General features: G+C 37.0%; 1 non-coding gene across 1 annotated transcript; it reads right to left on the bottom strand.

Moving 5' to 3' along the window:
* Positions 1 to 6,731: 6,731 nt before the first annotated feature.
* Positions 6,732 to 6,838, bottom strand: LOC125370229. Its single transcript, XR_007216201.1, has one exon. It is a non-coding gene; the product is annotated as a small nucleolar RNA R71 (small nucleolar RNA).
* Between the last annotated feature and the right edge of the window lie 520 nt (positions 6,839 to 7,358).

Here is a 7,358-nt window from a genome sequence, read left to right as displayed (position 1 = left end):
CTTTAATACAACTGTTTTTATTTTTTCTTTTCAAAACTTTTTATATAATATTTAAAAATAAACCTTATTTTATTAAACTACTCAATGTTATTTTTATAATTTCAGTTTTCTATTTTTTTCTCTTTCATATAAGGTAATATATTTACTGATTTTTTATTTCTATTTTTTCTCCACTTTTTTCTTCCCACATCACATTTTTTTCTTTATTCTTGTTCTCATCACATTCTTATTTAAAATTAAATAAAAAAGAAACTATTTTTAAAAAAACAACTAGAAACCATCAAACGATTCTTAATTTTTTATAACTAAAAGGGTACATATACCATATAACCTTTAAATTTTGATTTGGATTATTAATTTAAACGATACTATTGTTGTGTCTTTCTTTTAGGATGTTAAGTTCTAATTGTTTGAAGTATATTATATTTTCAAATTGCTCTCTAAATCATAACCGTGATTTAAATTTCAGGTTTGTGACTTAAGTTCTTCGACTATGACATTCAAAAAGTCAAAAGAACTTAATGTTGATCAAGCATCGTGACGTGATTCAAGTCTCACGACCATAAGAATATGCAAAATAATCACGATGGATTTTGCCACTAGTGTCGCAATCTAGGATGCAAATCAAACCTGAGAAAGAAATTCAAAAAGTCCAGTGGATTTTGCAGTCTCTATCATGACTGCAATTAAGGCATCTCGACTGCAATATTTTAAAAGTCAGCAAACCACCAATGGTCATATTTAAAATCAATGTTGGAATGCCACGTATCATTAGTCATTGTACACCTTTAAGTTTCACGACCACCACTTACTTGTAGTGACCGCGACTAAACAATTGCAATTACCATTTGCTTGTAGCATACGAAACTGCACTTTAACAATATATTTAATGCATAATTTAGAGCTAGAAGAAAAGTCATGGCCTAGGGCTTATGAGTAACGGCTCTTTGAAGGTTTGAGGCTATAAATATCACCTCCAAAAATTATTACAACAGGTTTGGTGTGAGCCAAAATACTAAGTGCAAAGTAAACTCGTAAAACTCTATAGTATGAGATTAAGGTAGTGAATACTCAAATAGAAATTGGAAAGTGAACATATAGGGTTAGTTAATACTCGAACCACTATAAATTCTTTGAGTTTCTTTTATCTTCTTATCACTATCTCATAAAAATTTAATTTGTCTTTTTTTCACACACCATTCAACACCTCTTTGGTATTAAAGGACAACAAGTATAATTACAAATTTGGTATCTAGATTTTTTTTTCTTTTTGGTGTCAAGATGATTTTTTGGTTTAATCGAGTATTTGAATGGAGAAAAGACATATCAATATGGTGTCATATTTTGTTTCTAGCTTGCCTGAGTGCTTGCTAATACATTTAAAGACCTTGTCATATGATATTAATATAAGAATATGTTAATCTTTTATTTGGTGTGCACTTGTGTTGTATGCTAAAATTTAAGGTTTTTAATTTTTTGGTGTTTAAAGTTGGAATTGAGACGGAGAGAGAAAGGAATTTAAAGATAAAAGAAGAGAGAGATAGAGGAAACAGTTACGACGATGACATCATTTGAATCTTTATATATGGTTTCTTTGCTCTCTCAGTATAGCTTTTTGCAGTCTTTTTACTATTTCTTTTCAAAAAATTCAAGTCGGTTTATTATTAAATACAAAAGTAAGGATATTTTTAGCTTCTTCTTTATGTTAATATGATGTGGCAAGGTCTGTCAATGCAAGTGGGCTCTATAATACCTAACTAACATCCATTTAATGATATTAAAATAACTTGCTAATCAAATATTACAAGCATATCAAATAATATTTGAAATAATGATGTGCGTAAAATACATACATCTAAATGAGCTTTTTAAGATTGATTTTATGTATATTTGGATGTGAATTGGTTCCAACACTCACCCTATGTGTCTGTTTATGTGCATTAGGTCCAAAAGAAGTCAAAGTATGATAAAGGGAAGAATTGGAGCATAATTGGACGTCAAAGCTGCCGAAACAAGCTAAGTATGCCCATGAGGAAGGTTAACACGGCCGTGTTCCCAACACAGCCACCAACACGGCCGTGTTGGATGCAACAAACATCAAAGGAAAAAAAGGTTTTTAGGGAGCACGGCCACAGAGAGCAACATGGGCATCAATACCAGAACGTGTTGGGAACACGGGCATCAACACGGCCATGTTCATGGCAGCTGGTCAAATTCATTTAAAAAGAAAGAAAAGAAAAAGAAGGGGGGCAGCTAGGGTTAGAACGTCCAAAACTCATCTTTTTCTCTGTCTAAGGTTTTTTGAGTTGAAACTAAGAGAAAAGGAGACTTGGATCAAGGTTTCACTTGGATTCTCTTCGAAGATCAAAGATTGGCAAGGATTGTCGATTGGTTTCAATCCAAGTAAAAGGAACAAGAATCGATCCAAATTGGGCACAAGGAATTGGAGCTATTCACTCTCATCCAAGGGTGTATTCGGGTTCCTCTACCTTTACTCATTTTTTTTGTAATTGAATTCTTGTTGGTTGTGATTATGAACATGATTAGCTAAACTTATTAACCCATTGGGGTTCTTTATCTAGGGATTTTTGTACTTCAATTTTGAATTGAATGTATTGATTTTCAATATTGGTTTGCAATGGAAGTATTTATTGATTTTTTCTTCATATCTTGTTGAATGATTTTTGAAATTTGAATGATGTTGAGAAAGACGTTTAGGTTTGGTTTGTCCTTTGCAACCTAGAATTGAATTCGCCTAGAGATAGGGTGTTCGTTCTACCGGATTGAGAATTAACAACTCTCAATAGTGTTAAATGGTACATAATGCTAATTTGGATAATTAGAGTTAGGAAGAGATTTCAACCTAATTAATCTAAGTTAAGATGTTAGTGTCCTTGAGAAAGGCATTAATTGTGTAGAGATTTTCCCACGAAAATTGGATTCAATCAATCAATTCCACCCTTAGTTTCCATTCCTTAGAGACAAGAATTCCCAAAGGGTTATTCCTTTACTTGAATTAATAATTCCCTAGTATACGTAGTTCGACAACAATTAGAGTAGCTATTAGTTAATTTAGGAATTATTCATTAACACCATTTATTTTATGTGATTAGATAACAGAGAAGATTGAGTAGATTTAGGTCACATGTTCTTTGGGGAATACAACACTTGGTACTCGTCGTTAGCTATACTCCACTGATAGGTACATTACCTTAAGTCATAGTCTTGCTTGACTTAGCACACATCAAGTTTTTGGCACCATTGCCGGGGAACGGTTTTCTGTGAACTAAATTGAAATTTTAATATTTGTTAGTCTAGTCATTTCCCTTTTTGTTCATAATTTATTTCTGTGTATAGTTTTATTCTTATCCTATTTGTTGGTGTTGTTGTTCTTTATTGTGCTCAGATAGTTTATGACCAGGAGCTCTAATCCTAATCTTACAGAGCCTTTATCTGAACCCGAGCGCTCTCTTAGATTGCTAAGGAGGCGTATGCAGGCAGTAGAGGAGGAAATTGAAGTAGAGATTCTTGTTCGTGAAACTAGTGAGATGGAGAACCATAATGCAAATGGAGGTAATGATGAAAGGACCATGTACGAGTTTGCTAGGCCCTCTCTAGCAGAGACGCAAACTGGGATAGTGAGGCCTCCCGTGGCGACTAATAATTTTGAAATAAAGCCTAATGTAATCCAGATGATCCAGAATACGGTGCAATTTAGAGGATTGGCGAGCAAAGATCCGAACGAGCATATTGCCAACTTTTTGGAAATATGTGATACCTTTAAGATTAATGGAATAACTGATGATGCCATACGGTTGAGGCTGTTTCCTTTTTCCTTGAGGGATAGAGCAAAAAGATGGATGCAGTCCTTGCCACCGAAAACGATCACTACCTGGACTTCTTTGGCTGAAAAGTTTTTGAATAAGTATTTTCCTCCTGCTAAGTCTGCTCAAATGCGACATAACATATCTTCTTTTTTGCAGGGTGAAGGAGAATCGATGCTTCAAGGACTTGTTAAGGTGTTGCCCACACCATGGTCCTCCTCTCCTGGATGCAAGTGCGGACATTCTATAGTGGCATAATACAACCATTAGAAAAATGGTAGATGCGGGGAGCTATCAATAGCAAAACACCCGAGCAAGCCCAGGATTTGATAGAAGAGATGGCCACCAACACTTATCGTTGGCAAACTCCACGGGTCCAAAGCTGGTTGTATGGGGGTCCACAAAGCCTTGGTGGCACAAGTAGAGCTACTTTCCAAAAAGATAGAACAACTTTAGATGCGATGCCAATTGTAAAGCGGGAGGTATGTTTGCATCTTCTATGCCTACTAATATTTCTAACGTTGAGCATGTTGATTATGCAGGTAGGCAGCAGAATGATCCCTACAGTAATACATACAACCTAGGGTGGAGGAATCATCCTAATTTTGGATGGAGGAATTTCAATAACCAAGGTCCACTAGGATATCAGAGGTTGCATCCGCAGCAACCTATGCATTCTATTCCCTATCAACTAGAAGGTAGTCAAGAGAGGAAACCTAACTTGGAAGAGTTGATGACGAAGTTTATTGTAACTTCAGAGAACAGATTTCAACAAACGGACACTACCATTCGGAATCAACAAGCTTCAATTCAGAACTTAGAAACTTAAATTGGGCAGTTGTCTAGGATGATGGCTGATAAGCATCATACTACACATGTTTCATGCCCGATTGTTCACATTTTTATGCATGATTATCCCGTTTTATGCTAGAATCACCTGTCTTTTGTTTCCCTTTTCGTTTCAGGTCATTTTCGAAGGACACCATCAGTAATCGAGGGAAATACGTGTGATTACGGAGCAAAATCCATCAAATTGGGCGAGAACAAGCACCCCGAGGGTTGAGCACGGCCTGGACTCCGGCCGTGCTGAATTATCAAGAGGCTATCCCCAATTATGCCATTTCAAATACGACTTGGTAGCCACCACGGCCTGTGGTGGATCGGCCGGGCACCTGTGGTGGCTCGACAACAGACTCCGCAGATTCTCGGATGTATGAATCAAACCGGACTAAATCAACTATATAAGGTATTCCGAATTTAATTGAAGGTGACAATTTTTGGACTCAATTCCAAGACACACACTTAATCAAATATTTCCTATACCTCGATTGTAGACTGGAGAGATCAATTTTCATCAATTGAAGGGGGATTCCACTTATTCCAACATCGAATCAAGATCAAGACAAACTTTGGGAGCATTCAAGAGGCAACTAGGGTTCGAGATTTTGAATTTGCAAATTTAGGGTTTCTCATTCAGGCTTGAAGAAGGGTGTACATACCTTTAATTTGTTTTTCCTTATTTTATTCTTTAATCGTTTGTTGATGAACATGAGCGGTAATTAGATCTTTTGAATCCATTAGGGTTCACCTTTGTTGATGGATTATGCTTAATTGTTAGTTTTTTATAATTGTCATTCTTGCAATCTTCTTGCTATTCAAAGAATAAAAGTTTGATGCTTATTCGAGACGCTGGATTAATTGTTTATTAGGTTGTTTCTTGACATTTGAGAAATGCTTGTTGCAACCGGATTTTGAATAGTAAGGACCGGTAGTTAACACTTAGAGATGAGGTTGATTTACTCACGGATTAAGAACTAACAACTCTTAATAGTCTTAAATCATACTTAATGCTAATTTGCAGTGTGATGGGAAGGAGATTCCATTAGGTTACAGCTCGTTTTTAGATCCAGTCGAGGAACCGGAGGATTCAATTCAGGATTTAGTAAGGGCAAGATCGGCAATCCATAAAATTCATCTTTAGAATTCCATCACTTAGGCCCTTTTGGATTTATTCTTCTCTCTTTATAATTGTCTTTTAATTGTTCATTGTTGTCCTTTATTTACTTAATTGCACTCATAACCATTACCGGTATATTAGAACTTTCACACTTTTTTATAGATAACATAGCGGTAGGTAACTCCAGGTTCACCGATCCCGTCCGGGTACGACTGATACTGCTACTCAGTTGCCAGTAGTGCTGGGTGTCATGGCAAGAGCCAGTCTTGCCCGTATGTGTCAGAATCTCTGACTATAGTAATGTTTTATGTTATGTTAATTTAGTCATTATTTGTTTTATTCATTTATTCTTTAATTTTATTATTATTTATTATTATATTATTTTTTGTTGATCGGTGGTTGTGTGGATCTCTTGCTTGTAGTTTATGACTGCGAGCTCAAACTCGAATCTTATAGAGCCCTCTGTCCGATCAGAGAATCGATCCACTCGACTCTTAAGGAAGAGGTTGCAATTAGAAGAGGAGGAGATTGAGGTTGAGGTACCTGTGGATAGACTAGACACGATGGAAAACCATGACCCCCACGCCGATGTGATCAGAGGACGATGTACGAGTTTGCTCGACCATCTTTGGATGGGATGAAAACTAGTATAGTCAGACCTGCTGTAGCAGCCAACAATTTTGAAATAAAGGCCAATGTTATCCAGATGATCCAACAAAGCGTGCAGTTTGGAGGATTGCCCAGCGAGGATCCCAATGCACATATCTCCAACTTTTTGGAGATTTGTGACACATTCAAAATAAATGGAACAACCGATGATGCCATTCGGCTGAGATTGTTTCCATTTTCCTTGAGGACAGAGCAAAGAGATGGTTGCAATCTCTTCCACAATGATTATCACTACGGAGGAAAAATTTTTATATAAGTATTTTCCTCCCGCTAAAACTGCTAAACTTAGAAATGACATATCTTCTTTTATGCAGTTTGATGATGAAAGCATATACGATGCATGGGAGAGATTTAAAGATCTTTTGAGATGCTGCCCACATCACGGATTGCCAGTGTGGATGTAGGTTCAGACCTTCTACGACACGGGTTGAACCTCGCAACGAGGCGATGGTGGATGCTGCAAAGAAAGCGGTGACGCTAAACAAGAAGACGCCCGAGCAAGCTCAGAACTTGATAGAGGAAATGGCCATGAACAACTATCAGTGGCAATCCTCTAGGAGCCGACCAGGAAGACAAGTGGACTCTACAGCCTTGGCGGCCTCAAGTGGAGCTTCTAGCCAAGAAGATCGACCAACTCAGATACGCGAGTTTTGTGGTGGCCCGCATTATAGTGCGAACTGTACTGCAGGAGGTATGTTTGCTTCATCTTCTATTAGTTTTCCATCTAATTCTACTATATCTTCTGATGTTGAACAGGTTGATTATATGGGGAATGCCCCAAGACAGCAGAATAACCCCTACAGCAATACATACAACCCTGGATGGCGCAATCACCCTAATTTCAGTTGGAGGAACAATAATGCCCAGGGTCCGCCAGGTTTCCAAAGACTTCATCAATGATGACCACA

Source organism: Ricinus communis, chromosome 5 (genome assembly GCF_019578655.1).
Source record: "Ricinus communis isolate WT05 ecotype wild-type chromosome 5, ASM1957865v1, whole genome shotgun sequence".
NCBI classification, from domain to species: Eukaryota; Viridiplantae; Streptophyta; class Magnoliopsida; order Malpighiales; family Euphorbiaceae; genus Ricinus; species Ricinus communis.
Note: the sequence above shows the minus strand (reverse complement) of the source record. Positions and strands in the feature narration are given on the sequence as shown.